Genomic DNA, 12,868 nt, shown 5'->3' with positions numbered 1-12,868 from the left:
GTGATTAAGATGCATCTCTGTTTGACCATTGATGAATCAAGAGCTGGTTGGTGATAATGAAGGAGGTTGTTTGTGTGGAGCCTCAGGAATTCTCTGTACTTCCCTTCATTCATTTTGCTGCAAACCTAAACATGTTCTAAACACAAGGGTAATTAACAATATGTGCGTCTCCACAGCCCAGTTCTCCACTTAACTGAAACATAAAATGAAGCTGTAGAAGGAAGCTCCAACAGTGACATTTTCTCCTTTATATGCCCCTAGAGTGTTTTTCTCCCTACAAGGAAGCTTCTAACCATCCTATTTGTATTCCTCTAGGTTCTTCCTGTGCCTTCACAGACCATGCACGTTTAATTATGAATTGTAGATGGGGTGATAAAGCACTTATTAGTCTGCAGCACTTGATTATATTTCTTCACACAATATGTCTTCAAAATCCTCCATGGCAGACTCCTATTGAAATTTATTGCTCATTGCTCCCAATATCACTTACTTTATTCTGAGGTCACCTTTCTTTTTGAGTAAGGGGATGGTTTTATTTATTTACCTACATTATTATTATTATTGCTTTATGGGCCACATCCAGTGGCACTCAGGGGTTACTCCTGGCTTTGCTCTCAGAAATAGCTCCTGGCAGGCTCAGGGGACCACATAGGATGCTAGGGATCATATTCAGGTTTGCCCCATTTGGCCGTGTGCAAGGCAAATGCCCTACTGCTGTGCTATCTCTTTGACCCCTCGTGAATAGTTTTAATATGCACTCTTGGTATCTATTCTGACCTGTTGTATGTGTTACAAATATTTTAATAACTCTTTTTTTTTGGTTTTGGGGGTCACACCTGGCAGCACTCAGGGGTTACTCCTGGCTCTACGCTCAGAAATCGCCCCTGACAGGCATGGAGGATGCTGGGATTCAAACCATCGTCCTTCTGTATGGAAGGCAGACGCCTTACCTCCAGGCTATCTCTTTGGCCCCTGTGTTACAAATATTTTGTCAATATTTTTTTATTATCAAATTTCCTCCTCTGCAATTTTAGAGTTCCATGCATATATATATATATATATATATATATATATATATATATATATATATTTGGTTTTTAGGCCACACTCTGTGACGCTCAGGGATTGGAACCATATAGGATGTCAGGGGATCAAATCCAGTCTATCCCGGATCAGCCACGTTCAAGGCAAACACACTATCACTGTGCTTTTGCTCAGGCCCCTTAATTTCTTTTCTTTTCTTTTTTTTTTTTTTTTTGTTTTTGGGTCACACCCGGCAGCGCTCAGGGGTTCCTCCTGACTCCATGCTCAGAAACTGCTCCTGGCAGGCTCAGCTCAGGGGACTATATGGGATGCCGGGATTGAACCACCGACCTTCTGCATGAAAGGCAAACGCCTTACCTCCATGCTATCTCTCCGGCCCCCTTAATTTTATTTTTAAAATTTTATGTTTATTAGAAAACATGATTTACCAACTTTCTTCAAATGAGCACTTTGTAGTGCTCGCTTACTCAAAGACCTGTGTTCTTTTGTGTTTTTCCTGCGCATTTTGACTTAATGAAATTTTTCCAGCTGGCAGAGCTGGGTAAAGGGAAATAAAAAGTCATGTTAGGAAAGATGTTAGGGGTGAGCGGACTCTTCTGCCAGGGCCAGAGAGTGAGGCTCTGTTTTTGGAGCAACCACCTATATCAGCTCAGTGTCACCCATCATGTCCAAGCAGCTGAGACCAGACAGGAAAGAATAGTTTGGTATCATGCCAAAAAAGTACATTTGGGGGTGGTGGTAGGCACCAATTTCATGCCATTTTTTACAGGTCACAACATAGTCATCATTCATTATATTTAAAAATGTAAGCAATATTCTCAGCTTAGTTGTCATATTCCAATAGACAATGAGGGACAGAGCAATAGTATCATGAATAGGACATTTGTCTTGCACACAGTTGACCCTAGTCTATCCCTAGCATACCTTGTGGTTCCCTAAATCCCACCATGAGTGATTCCTGAGCACAGAGCTGGGAGTAAGCCCTGAGCACTGTTGAGTGTGGCCCCCAAATCAAAAATCCAACCCCAAACCATTCAAACAACCAAAGAGAAACAACCCTCCAAACATCCCTTAACCCCAAAATACTCCAAAAAATAAACAATGGAAGTGGGCACAGCCATTCTAGAAAACAGTGTGGAGTTTCTTCAAGAAGCTGAAAACAGGGCCAGAGCAGTAGTGCAACAGTTGCGCAAGGCTGACCCAGGACGAACCTCTGTTCAATCCCCAGCATCCCATATGGGCCCTGAAGCCAGGAATGATTTATCCTGAGCGCATAGCCAGGAGTAACCCCCAAGCATCACCAGGCGTGACCCCAAAACAAAAACAAAAACAAACAAACAAAAAAAGAAGCTGAAAACAGAGATGTCATCTGATCCTGGTATCCCACTTGGAATCTTTAGTGGCAGAGACAAAATATGGCTTAAAAAAGTCTTTTTAAAAAGCCGCCTTTTCCTCCCTGCCGCAAATTTTTACCAATCTGAAGAAGGTCAGGGGGTGTGATAGGAAGATGCCTGGGAACCCACACATCACAAAAAAAACCCAAAAGACAAAGACAATGGGAAAAACTGTACCTCCAACATAGACATAAGACTGGTAATACACTACCTCTTTACCTGCTCTCCCCCAAATGTAAGGTAGTCTTTTGCACCACTTTGGTCCTTTAAAAACCTCACTAACTCACTTTAAATTTTTTTTTAATTTTTTTAATTAATTTATTTATTTTTTAAATGTTTGTCCTACATATACATTTGTGAGCACATACATTTTTATTTCCTTTTTTTTTTCCCCTCGTTTTTGGGTATGTGACCTGTTTCTGTTATCCCCTCTGTCCACCCACAAATACACCGACATTATAATGTAGCACCACTTCCCCCTGCAAAGGCACACCAAATAAAGGGGAAATCTTACATATAAAAAAAAAAAAGAGCTCTTATCTACTAGAGATGGGAACTCATAGTTGTTTACAATACAGGGATATCTCCTACCTTGAAAATATGTCATGTGGAATCAACTTAGACCTCAGGTGATTAGATACCATTCATCCAGCCTTGAACCCTGGATCCCAGACATAGAAACGGCACAGTTCTTCACAACAGTGGCAAGAAACAAATCTCAGCCGGGACAGCCTTAATACTGCGGGGTCAACAACAAGGGCCAACTCTAACATGATATCCTGACAATGAGGAAAATGCAAACATCCTGACCTTAGAGCAGATTAACCTACCTTACCAGCTAATGACAAGACAAAACCAGAAGTCTTGGCACCCTTTGGTAGGTCCAAAAGCCAAGATCGTGATTTATAGATGACTGGCTGCTAGAACTATGACCAGACGGTATACATCTTGGGACCAAAAAAAAAAAAAAAAAAAAAAGCCCTAGTTTAGGGTTTGAACTATGACCTGCACAATAATCAGGATCCCCAGTCCCAAAGGTCCGGCAGAGAAAATTGTAATGGAACGGGGCTTTTGGAAGCACAAAGAAAGACGCTATCCTAGGTGCCACCCTAGGATCAGTGCAAAGACCAAGATCACCAACCACAGAAGATGGATTAAAACACGGAGGTAACAGAACCTCTAGAACCACAAAGACTGACTTCATCATAAGTCCCACCTCAGGATCTGTGCAGATACCGAGACCTCTAAACACAGAACAGAAGTCTTCCACACACCAAAAAAAAAAAAAAAAAAACACCACCGGGAGAGTAAAGGTTCCTGAGCAAAGTCTAGTGTTGATCCCATGACAGTATGCTCCAAGGACGGAGAAACCCCATATCTCTTAGGCCAAGTGAATTCCTTTTCGAATGACCCCAATATTTACTGTGCCAGGGCAGGAGGGAAAAAATAAAAATACAAAAAGCACAAAACCTTGGTTATTATCTATATATTTTTTTTACCTCCATTTATTATTGTTATTATTATTTTTATTCACCTATCTATTTTGGGCGATTTCTCTGTTTGGGAGTGAGTATTGAAATTGTCCCCAATCATACTTATATTTTCTCTGCCTTTCTTTTCTTTCATTATGTGCTATGCCATGTTTCTCATTTCAAGACCATGGCGTGTTTTTTTTGTTTGTTTTTGTTTGTTTTTTGTTTGTTTTGCTTTTTTTTGTTTGTTTGTTTGCCTGTTTTTTTTTTTTTGTGGTGCTTATCAATATAGCTCGAGCCCTCACTGGATATTTGACACTTCTTTTGGTACTGGTGGAGTGTTTCACCTTCTTTTTCTCCATCTCTCAAATCGATGATGAGAGCCTCTAGAAGAATTCCGCCCAGTTTCGGGGTATTAGACCCTTACCCCAGTTTATTACTTTTCTCTTTTTCAAACAAAACCACGCAACTTGAACTAGCTAGTCCTGCCTCCAGTTAGAGGGGGAACTAAGGGAGGCATCAAGACCAAACAGGTGCAAGACTACTAAGTTGTGGGTTAGATACAGAGGGGACCACATATTCTAGCCGACCTGGGGTGAGGGAAGAGGAAATGGGAGGTAGGACAGAAACGGAGGTGTAGGGAGGACAATTTGGTGATGGGAATCCCCCCTGATTTTATGTAAATATGTACCTAAAATATTATTGTCAACACTATGTAAACCACTATGATCAAAATAAAAATTAAAAAAAAAAAGCCGCTTTTTAGGGGCCAGAGAGATAGAACAGTGGTAGGACATTTGTCTTGCACATGGCAGACCCAGGGCGGACCTGGGTTTGATTCCCGGCATCCCATACAGTTCCCTTAGCCTGCCAGGAGCTATTCTGAGAGCAGAGCCGTGAGTAACTCCTGAGCTCCACCAGGTGTGGCCCCAAAACCAAAAAAAAAAAAAAAAAAAAAAAGCCACTTTTATTGACTTAAACTCAACACACAGAAAATGGAGCATTTGTCATGCAAACATTTCAGTGAGGTTTTTAACATAGAGCTCTACTATAAGACAGTGATAACAGCCAGTAGTAAACATATGAACTATTCCCCCTTAGGATTTTAAAGCTCCTCTGTCGTTTTATTTTCAAATTTTTAGGGAGGCACCACCATGATTTCCAATAATGATACAGTTTCATGCAAATATAAACTCCCAAAGTTACCTCCATCTCAATGTTTATTGCGGCATTTCTTATAATGACCAAGATATGGAAGCAATATGTGTCTGTGTGAGATAATTTGATCAAGAAGCTGCAATAAAATGCTATTTCATTATGAAGAACATGATTATTGTTATTATTATTTTTGCCATTGGCAGTCAAATGGGAGGAAAATGGGAGAAAGAGAAAAAATAATGGACCATTTTGCTTACGTGTGTGCTATAAGAAACGAAGACAAGTGAATGGATTAAAAACAAATTAATTAAATTAATTAACTAAAATTTCTTCTTTCTTTCCTTGCTTCATTACACACTGAGCTTTCTAAAGTGGTCAACTATGGGGACAAAATGCAGTGGCAAGGATTTCACATGGTCCTACATTTTGTTCTTGTACGCTAAAATATTCGTTTGTCTTCATTTCCCTATGTTGATACTCCTGGATCAGAAAAAATGACAGTCAGTACTAGAGATGGTTTTGGCATGTTCCAGGAGATAGTTCTGAAATGTTCCAGAAAGGTACCAGAGGTGATTCCTACACATTTCAGGAAGGCACTCAGGGCTCAAAGTACTCAGAGATGCTTTGGGCATGTTGCAGCAAGTTACTCTGTCCCTGAACATCCACATTCCCTCACAGCTGTCAGCATGTTGCACTTGGTTGGTGCTGTCCAGTTGAGGTGAAATGTTTTGAAGGAGACTTTGAGGAGAGCCAGGCTGGACAATGGAAGCGACCCTTCCCCTTGCTCTCTCTGACATTTGTTCTCACCTCTCTTGCTACAGCGAAGATGCTACGTGGAAATGAAAAGCTGCCTCTAAGGTGCTGTGAAATACAGGTTCACGGTGCTCGCTGGGCAGTGATTAACTATGTCTGGTGATAATTCCCTTCACAGTGCTCTCATTTATTTATATCTTTCTTTGGGGCCACACTCAATAGTGCTTAGGGCTTACTCCTGGCTCTATGCTTAGGATGTCACTTTTAGTGGACTGTATTATCACTCAGGCCCTTATATGTCATTTTTGGGATCTATTTTTAGTCAAATCATTCTCTTTTTTCGTTTGTTTCTTTTGGGGGGGCACACCCGGCGGAGCTTGGGTGTTACTCCTGTCTCTGCACTCAGAAATTGCTCCTGGTAGGCTCAGGGGACCATATAAAATGCCAGAGATCAAAACCAGGTCTGTCTTGGGTTGGTTGTGTGCAAGGCAAACACCCTACCACTGTGCTATCTTTCGGCCCCATTTTAAGCAAATCATTCTTGAAAGGTCATTGAAAGTATAAGTCATTTTCCCTGCAGGAACTCTGGTCTCTCAGCTTGCTCATCTCTCACTACCCCAAGACCATCACTGAGGGTCAGTGACGTTCTGGGTATCTCCACATGTGTGTTTGTTTTCCAAGGATCTCTCAGGGACAGAGGTGAGATTCCTTTAACAGAAGCTGCAACCCAACCTCTTGCCTGGTTCTTTTTATCAAGAGTCACAGTTGCTAGTAGGGAAACGGGTGCATTTCCCTCCCACCCCAAACCGAGACAGAGCTGGAACAACCCCAAATTAGCTGCTGCTGCTGCTCTCCCTGTCCTTTTTTGAGTTAAAAATAGCTGTTTTGCTGCTCCACACGTTCACCAGGGGCTGCTTGCAGCTAATGTCTATGTGTGAGAAAGCCCTTTGCTAATTCCATGCTTATTTGAGGAGACTCACTCAAACTTGTTGTGCTCTGCAAATAAACAGCCCAAGATGTCCCTGGCCACACACTGGCCTTTTGGCATATTCCTAGCATTTTAGAGTCATTTTGCAAGATGGGGAATGGTGTGTGGGAGAGAGGAACACCCCTTCTGCATGGTTCTCTCCAAGAGGGACTGAGCCTGGGCTGGCCTAGGAGAGGCATAATGTGCTGGGAGAGGCTGGCTGTCATGGGAGAGACTCAATCTCTCATTCTGGTTGCAGTGTACCCCAAGAACCTGCCCCCAGAGACTAGCAGCCTCACTGGGTACAACCCCCTTCTGGGGGAGGCTGCAGGAGCTCCTTTATTCATTCATGCTGAGTCAGCCCTGCAGAGGGAGTCCTGAAGATCTTCATTCTCCAAACCTCACTGAGGTCTCCCTCTGCTGTCATTTGCTCTCCTTGTTCTTGGCCAGCTTTGCTCTGGGCCCTGCCCAAGACTCAGAGAGAACAGCTGTACTCCTGTCTGAGAGTGGGATGAATGTAGGGCCACAGGGTTAAGGAGGACCATTAGGTAACCTAGTTAAATTAATGAATCATTTTTGTTTTTGTTTTCTTTTGTTTTGTTTTTGGACCAGTGCTTACGTCCTTAGTGGTGCTCAGGGGTTACTCTTAAGCACTCCTGGTTCTGTGCTCAGATATCATTGAGTTCACTCCTGGTTCTGTGCTCAGATATTATTGAGTTCACTCCTGGTTCTGTGCTCAGATATCACTCCTGGCAGGGGTACCATATGGGATGCTGGGGATAGAACCTGGGTCAGTGACTTGCAAGGCAAATGCTCTCTCTACTGTGCTATTGCTATGGTCCCTAAAGAATCATTTAAAATTCCTCTTCAGGCTGCTGGTCATCTAGATCATGAAAAAAAGCTCAAGTGCAGAGAGGGCGAAAGTAAAGAGGAACAGCTGAGATCACTTCCTGGTGTGTGCCCTGCTCTGGGGACAGTAAAAAGAGACAGCTGATAACCACATGCATGTGAATGGAGAACAAAGGAAAGTCACCAGGACTTTCAGGGAGAGCTGATGGCACTGGTGACAGGGCAACAGCATCAATGGACACTGGGCATGGAGGGACAGCCCAGCAGAGGACCCTCAGACATCAACAGACAGAGCATGGGCCCTAGATTTTATGACACAGGCACATGGAGGGAGAAAAACAGCCCAAGGCTCCGACATTGAACATTGGGGCCCAAGCCACACCTTTGAAGGCTGTTCAAGAAATCACTCAGAAATGGAGCCATAGCACAGTGGGGAGGGCATTTGCCTTGCAAGCAGCAGCCCCTACTTCCACCTTCAGCACCATATAGGGTCCCCTGAGCACTACCAGTATAGAATAAAATAAAAAATTATCGAGTGTAAAGAGAGATACACATGTTGGGTGAGGCTGCCCTAGGCACCATGTTTCCAATTCCTCAGGTGGAAGGATGATGATGCAGGATAATGGCAGAGAAATAATACACAAGCAGTCTGTTAAAGTTTCATAGGAGTCAGCTTGCTTTTATTCCATGGCCGTCTCTGCCATGTGCAGCCTCTGCGTCATATCTGCCTAATTCATCTCTTCTGATGAGCTCTCTGCTGCTTCTCTGCTAAGCTTTCTGCTGCCCCCCCTCTGCCCCCGCTTTTTGCTGGTTCTCTCTTGCCCCCACTCAGCCATGCTCTTTATTACCCTTTATTTCAAATAGCTCACTCCATCCCAGTTGTGAGGAGGTCTGATCATTTAGGTCGGCTTAACATCTCAAAAGAAGAGGTTAGGGAAACAAGAAGTTGGGGGCAGGGTTACATCCAGGAATGGTCACTGAGTACTGAGACAGGAGTAAGCTCTGAGCACCTCTGAGTGAGGCCCAAAACGACAAGAACACAAAATCACCACAATCTTATAAGCACTTGCATCCTGTCTGCAAATTTTTTGTGCAGTAACACAAAAACACATTCAGGCACTGTCCAGTTATTTGGTCACAGCCTCCCTGGGTTTGGAGTTTTTGTTTCGAGGACACAGAATTCTTTAAGGGAAATGACTAGTCTCAGATTTGAAAATTCCAACCTGCCAGGAAGAGAACATCTGAAGACACTAGTTTTCAAGGCTGTGCTAATCCTGAACTTTGAAAAGGCAGCCTGCCAGGGCCAAAGAAGTATAGGGTACTGAGAGTTCTGGCTGCTACCCAAGGGTCTGAACCTTTTATTCTGGTGGCCGCATGTCCAAAGGACCTGCCTCCCAGAGACAGGCAGCTTCATATAGCAATTTCTTCACTATATCCAAGTGCAACTAAGAGGGTGCTTGCTTCGAAAGCAGACAACTTGAGAGCAATCCCTGGCACACTATATGGTTCCTAGCCCTGAGAGAAAGATAGAGGGGAAAAACAGAAAGAAAAAAAGAGAAAGAGAAAAAATAAAGAGAAATAGAGAGAAAGGAAGGAAGAAAAATAAAGAATGGAAGAAAAAGAGAAAGAAAGAAAATAAAAAGAAATAGAAAGAAAGCAAGAGAGAAGGGAGTGACTCAAGTCCAGAGCCAAGAGTAAGCCTTGAGCACCCTGTACCACCCTGTCCAACAAACAAACAAACAAACAAAAACATAAAGATTGAAAAAAACAAGAAACTGAAAATACAGGCAAACAGTAGTGTATTTTATAGTTCATGGGGAAGTGAGCTTGAGAGGATGGCAGAGGGAGAAACAGGGAAGGCAAGGATGAGAGGGAGGTGGAAAAGGAAGTTAAAGAGGGAGAAGGAGATCTCAGTTCCCAAGGGTGTTTTTGCTGCAGTCAAATAAACACGAGTGTTTGTGTAGATTTTGTTTCCAAAATGAGCAAAGGACTTTCTTCCAAACATGTGTGAATGTAGGTCCTTCCTTTGGAAAGGTTTGGTCCCCACATGAATAGAGACCCAGGTATTTTGGTTTGTTTTGGGGCCACTCCAGGCAGTGTTTAGGGGTTTCCTTCTTGGGGGATCCTATGGGATGTTGGGGATCAAACCCAGGTCAGCCAGTACAAGAAAGACCTCTCCCCGCTGATCTCTCACTGGCCCCAGACTCAGGCATTTCTCCACTGAATCTCACTCACCTCACCTCACCCCTCCAAAGAATCTCAGTGGTTTTTTCTTTATTCTTCAAAAGGAGTTTTACTCTTCTCTGATCTTACCCAAGTCCAGAGAAGGTCTGGTGCTGTCCCAGAACATAAATCTCAACCCCTCCCTACCCGGATGGATTTGCAAGGTCAGACAAGGAGCGGGGAATGAATCAGTGAGGAGTTCTCTGCCTGCAAGTACCAGTCTGTTTTCAGATGTTCAGCCCTGAGGAGGGCACCAGGGCTAGGCTTGGAGTTTTGAGGACAATTGATGAGTTCCGGTCTCTTGGATTCCCCCAAGATGCTGTTCTGGAACTGCCTGGCAGAGGAAATTCCATAGAACAACTGTTCTGGGGATCCTGTTGGAAAACTGCTTTGAGGATTCTCCTTGAGGCGAAAGCTCCAGAGATGGAAAAGGACCACCCTGTAATGAGTGGTTCCTAGTCATGACGGATTCCAGGCTACCCTTTCTCCCTGGCAGAGAAATCTGGTTAGGAAGGTCACTTAAGGGTGGTAGTGGGTCTTTATATTGTGTTGCTCCCCCAAAACATTCCTAAATCCCAATGTTAGTGCTTATTTTCTCCCTGCTGCTTCACTCCCCCTTGGCTATGCTTCTGCTATGTCCTGCCACCGTGCAGGCATCTCAGTTTCTCTTGTCTTATGTAAGCACTGTTGGAACAGAATAAAGGATCTAGATCAGCCTGAGACCTGTTCTTTCCCCATCATCAATTGGGGTGCCTGCTCTCTGTCCTGGCCCCACTGGGAGAACAGAAGTTGATTCTTGCTTGCCAACAGGGTCAGCATACTGGTCCACTACACAGGGCTGGGAGGTGGTGAGTCAGTAGCCCTCTCTGACAATCAGGGCTGTTTGTCCAGCAAATCTACTTAATCCTGGTTGGGTCTCTGGACCTGGAGGGTGCATAGCTGGGTGAGGAGGGTGCCCACCTCCTGGCTTTGAAGTCCTGAGCCATGAAAAAATCAATCAGCAGATGTTGAATGGAAGATTTTTTCCAGAAGGAGAAACTTCAAGCCCAGGAAAAGATACATTGAAGGAGGGAGTCCAGAAGCAGGGGCTGGTGTAGATTGTAGAGTCACTAAAAGGAGAAGTGCATTTTGGAGGAGTTTTATGAGAATTTAAGGGTGTACAGAATGGTGTACCCAGAGCCATTCCACTGGACCTTGGGGGTGCTCAGTGCTTCTGTGTTCTGTCTTACAGACCGTCACTGGTTCTGTGAGGGCTTTAAACACCTCTAGTGTTGATGCTCTGAACTTACCTTGTCTCCAGGGATGGAGAAGCAATGCAGAAGTCTCATATGGGCCCCATGTTTTTGGAGATTACTGATAAATTACATGTATTTATTAAAACAGCCCACTCTATGGTGATAGAAGCTTCAAGTGTCAGCATTAGCAATCAGCATGGAAGACCACTCTACTGTTTGCCAAAGTCCAATTATGTATGATTGTCCCTTCATCTACCTCTTTCCCTTTCCCTCTAGTCATCACCAACTGGTCTTACTGGTCTTACTCTGTACATGATATTTTATTTGGGGTGAGAATCTCCTAAACGGAGTTTAGATGTTTTGCTTAGGTTTCTAGTAATAATACTCTTGGTGTTACTCAACCAACTTAAGTGCTTGTGCCTGCTGGTGCTGGGCACTGGGGGCTACTGCCAGGGACCAGTGGCCCTTGAGATATCAGGCATGAAACCCATGATCTTGCAGTCAAAACATTTGCTTTGGAGCAATTATCATTTCTCATTCTGCAAACTCTCTGAATAGTTACCATGTCCAGAGCTTTCTCTGCAGTGCTGGTCTTTGCTTTAGGATAGGTCGATTCTCATTACATGTTAAGAAGACACACTTTTCTGTAAAATTATTTGTAAGCGCCTTTTTCAATTCTCTATTTGTCTTATCACTAGAATTTTATTGCTTAGAATTTATTTATCTAATTTTTTTCTCTGTGTAATTTATTGATCTGTCCTTTATGTCTTCTGGGTTTCAAGTTAATTTTTTTTTCTAATGGATACCAATAGGCCAATTACTTTGCCTAAAAGCACTTCTTCTAGTTGGCTTCAAAAGCAAAATTTATGTCATTGGAAATTAAGCACAATGAAGATGTGTAAGACATACATTCATGAACATGATTTTTATTGAACTAAAGAACTACAATTTACAATGCTATTGCTAGTTGAATTTTAAGCATATACTATTTCAACACCAATCCCACCACAACTGTCTACTTCCCTCTAGCAGTGTTCTCATCTCCATCCTCATTTTCCATCCCCATTGCCCACCATCTTGACAGGGTTTAGTGGTTTCAGCTCAGATCTCATATTTTGAATGTGGTTAGTCTGTCTTGGCCATAGAGATTTATCACTCTCCCACATCACCAGCATGACTGAGTCCCTGGCTCCTTTACTTAAATTTCTCATTTTTTTCCTTCCTTTTTGTAGGGAAGTTTAGTTCCTTGATATTGAGAGAAATCATTGACATTCAGAAAAATTATTGTATGTGTGTATCTAGTTATTTTTTCAAGATTCTTTTAAAGGATTTCAGTAATTCTTGTAGGATTGGTTTAGCTGTCACAAATGCTACCAGCTCTTGTTTGTCTGAAAAGGTTCTTATCCCTCCCTCAAGTCTAAATAATAGCTTTTCTATGTAGTGAATTCTAGGCTGGAAGTTTTTTCTTCAGTCAGTAATTTGAATATGTTATTTCACTCTTTTGTTGACTTATAACATATGGAAGGTCTGTTGTATGTCATTTCTCTTGTATTTAAGGGCTTTCTTCTTTCTTGCTGCTTTAAGTAGTCTGCCTTTTTATCATTTTTGATTACTTGATATGTCTTGGTGTTGTTTTGTTTGAACCTATTTTGTTTGAGACTCTTTCGACCCTTTCTATTGTCTCCTCTATCCAGATATGAACAAAGTTCTCAGTGATTATTTCTTCCACCAGCCATTCTTCCCCTTTCCCTTTTTCCTCTCTGCCTGGTATTC

Source organism: Suncus etruscus, chromosome 2 (genome assembly GCF_024139225.1).
Source record: "Suncus etruscus isolate mSunEtr1 chromosome 2, mSunEtr1.pri.cur, whole genome shotgun sequence".
Lineage (NCBI taxonomy): Eukaryota > Metazoa > Chordata > Mammalia > Eulipotyphla > Soricidae > Suncus > Suncus etruscus.
Note: the sequence above shows the minus strand (reverse complement) of the source record.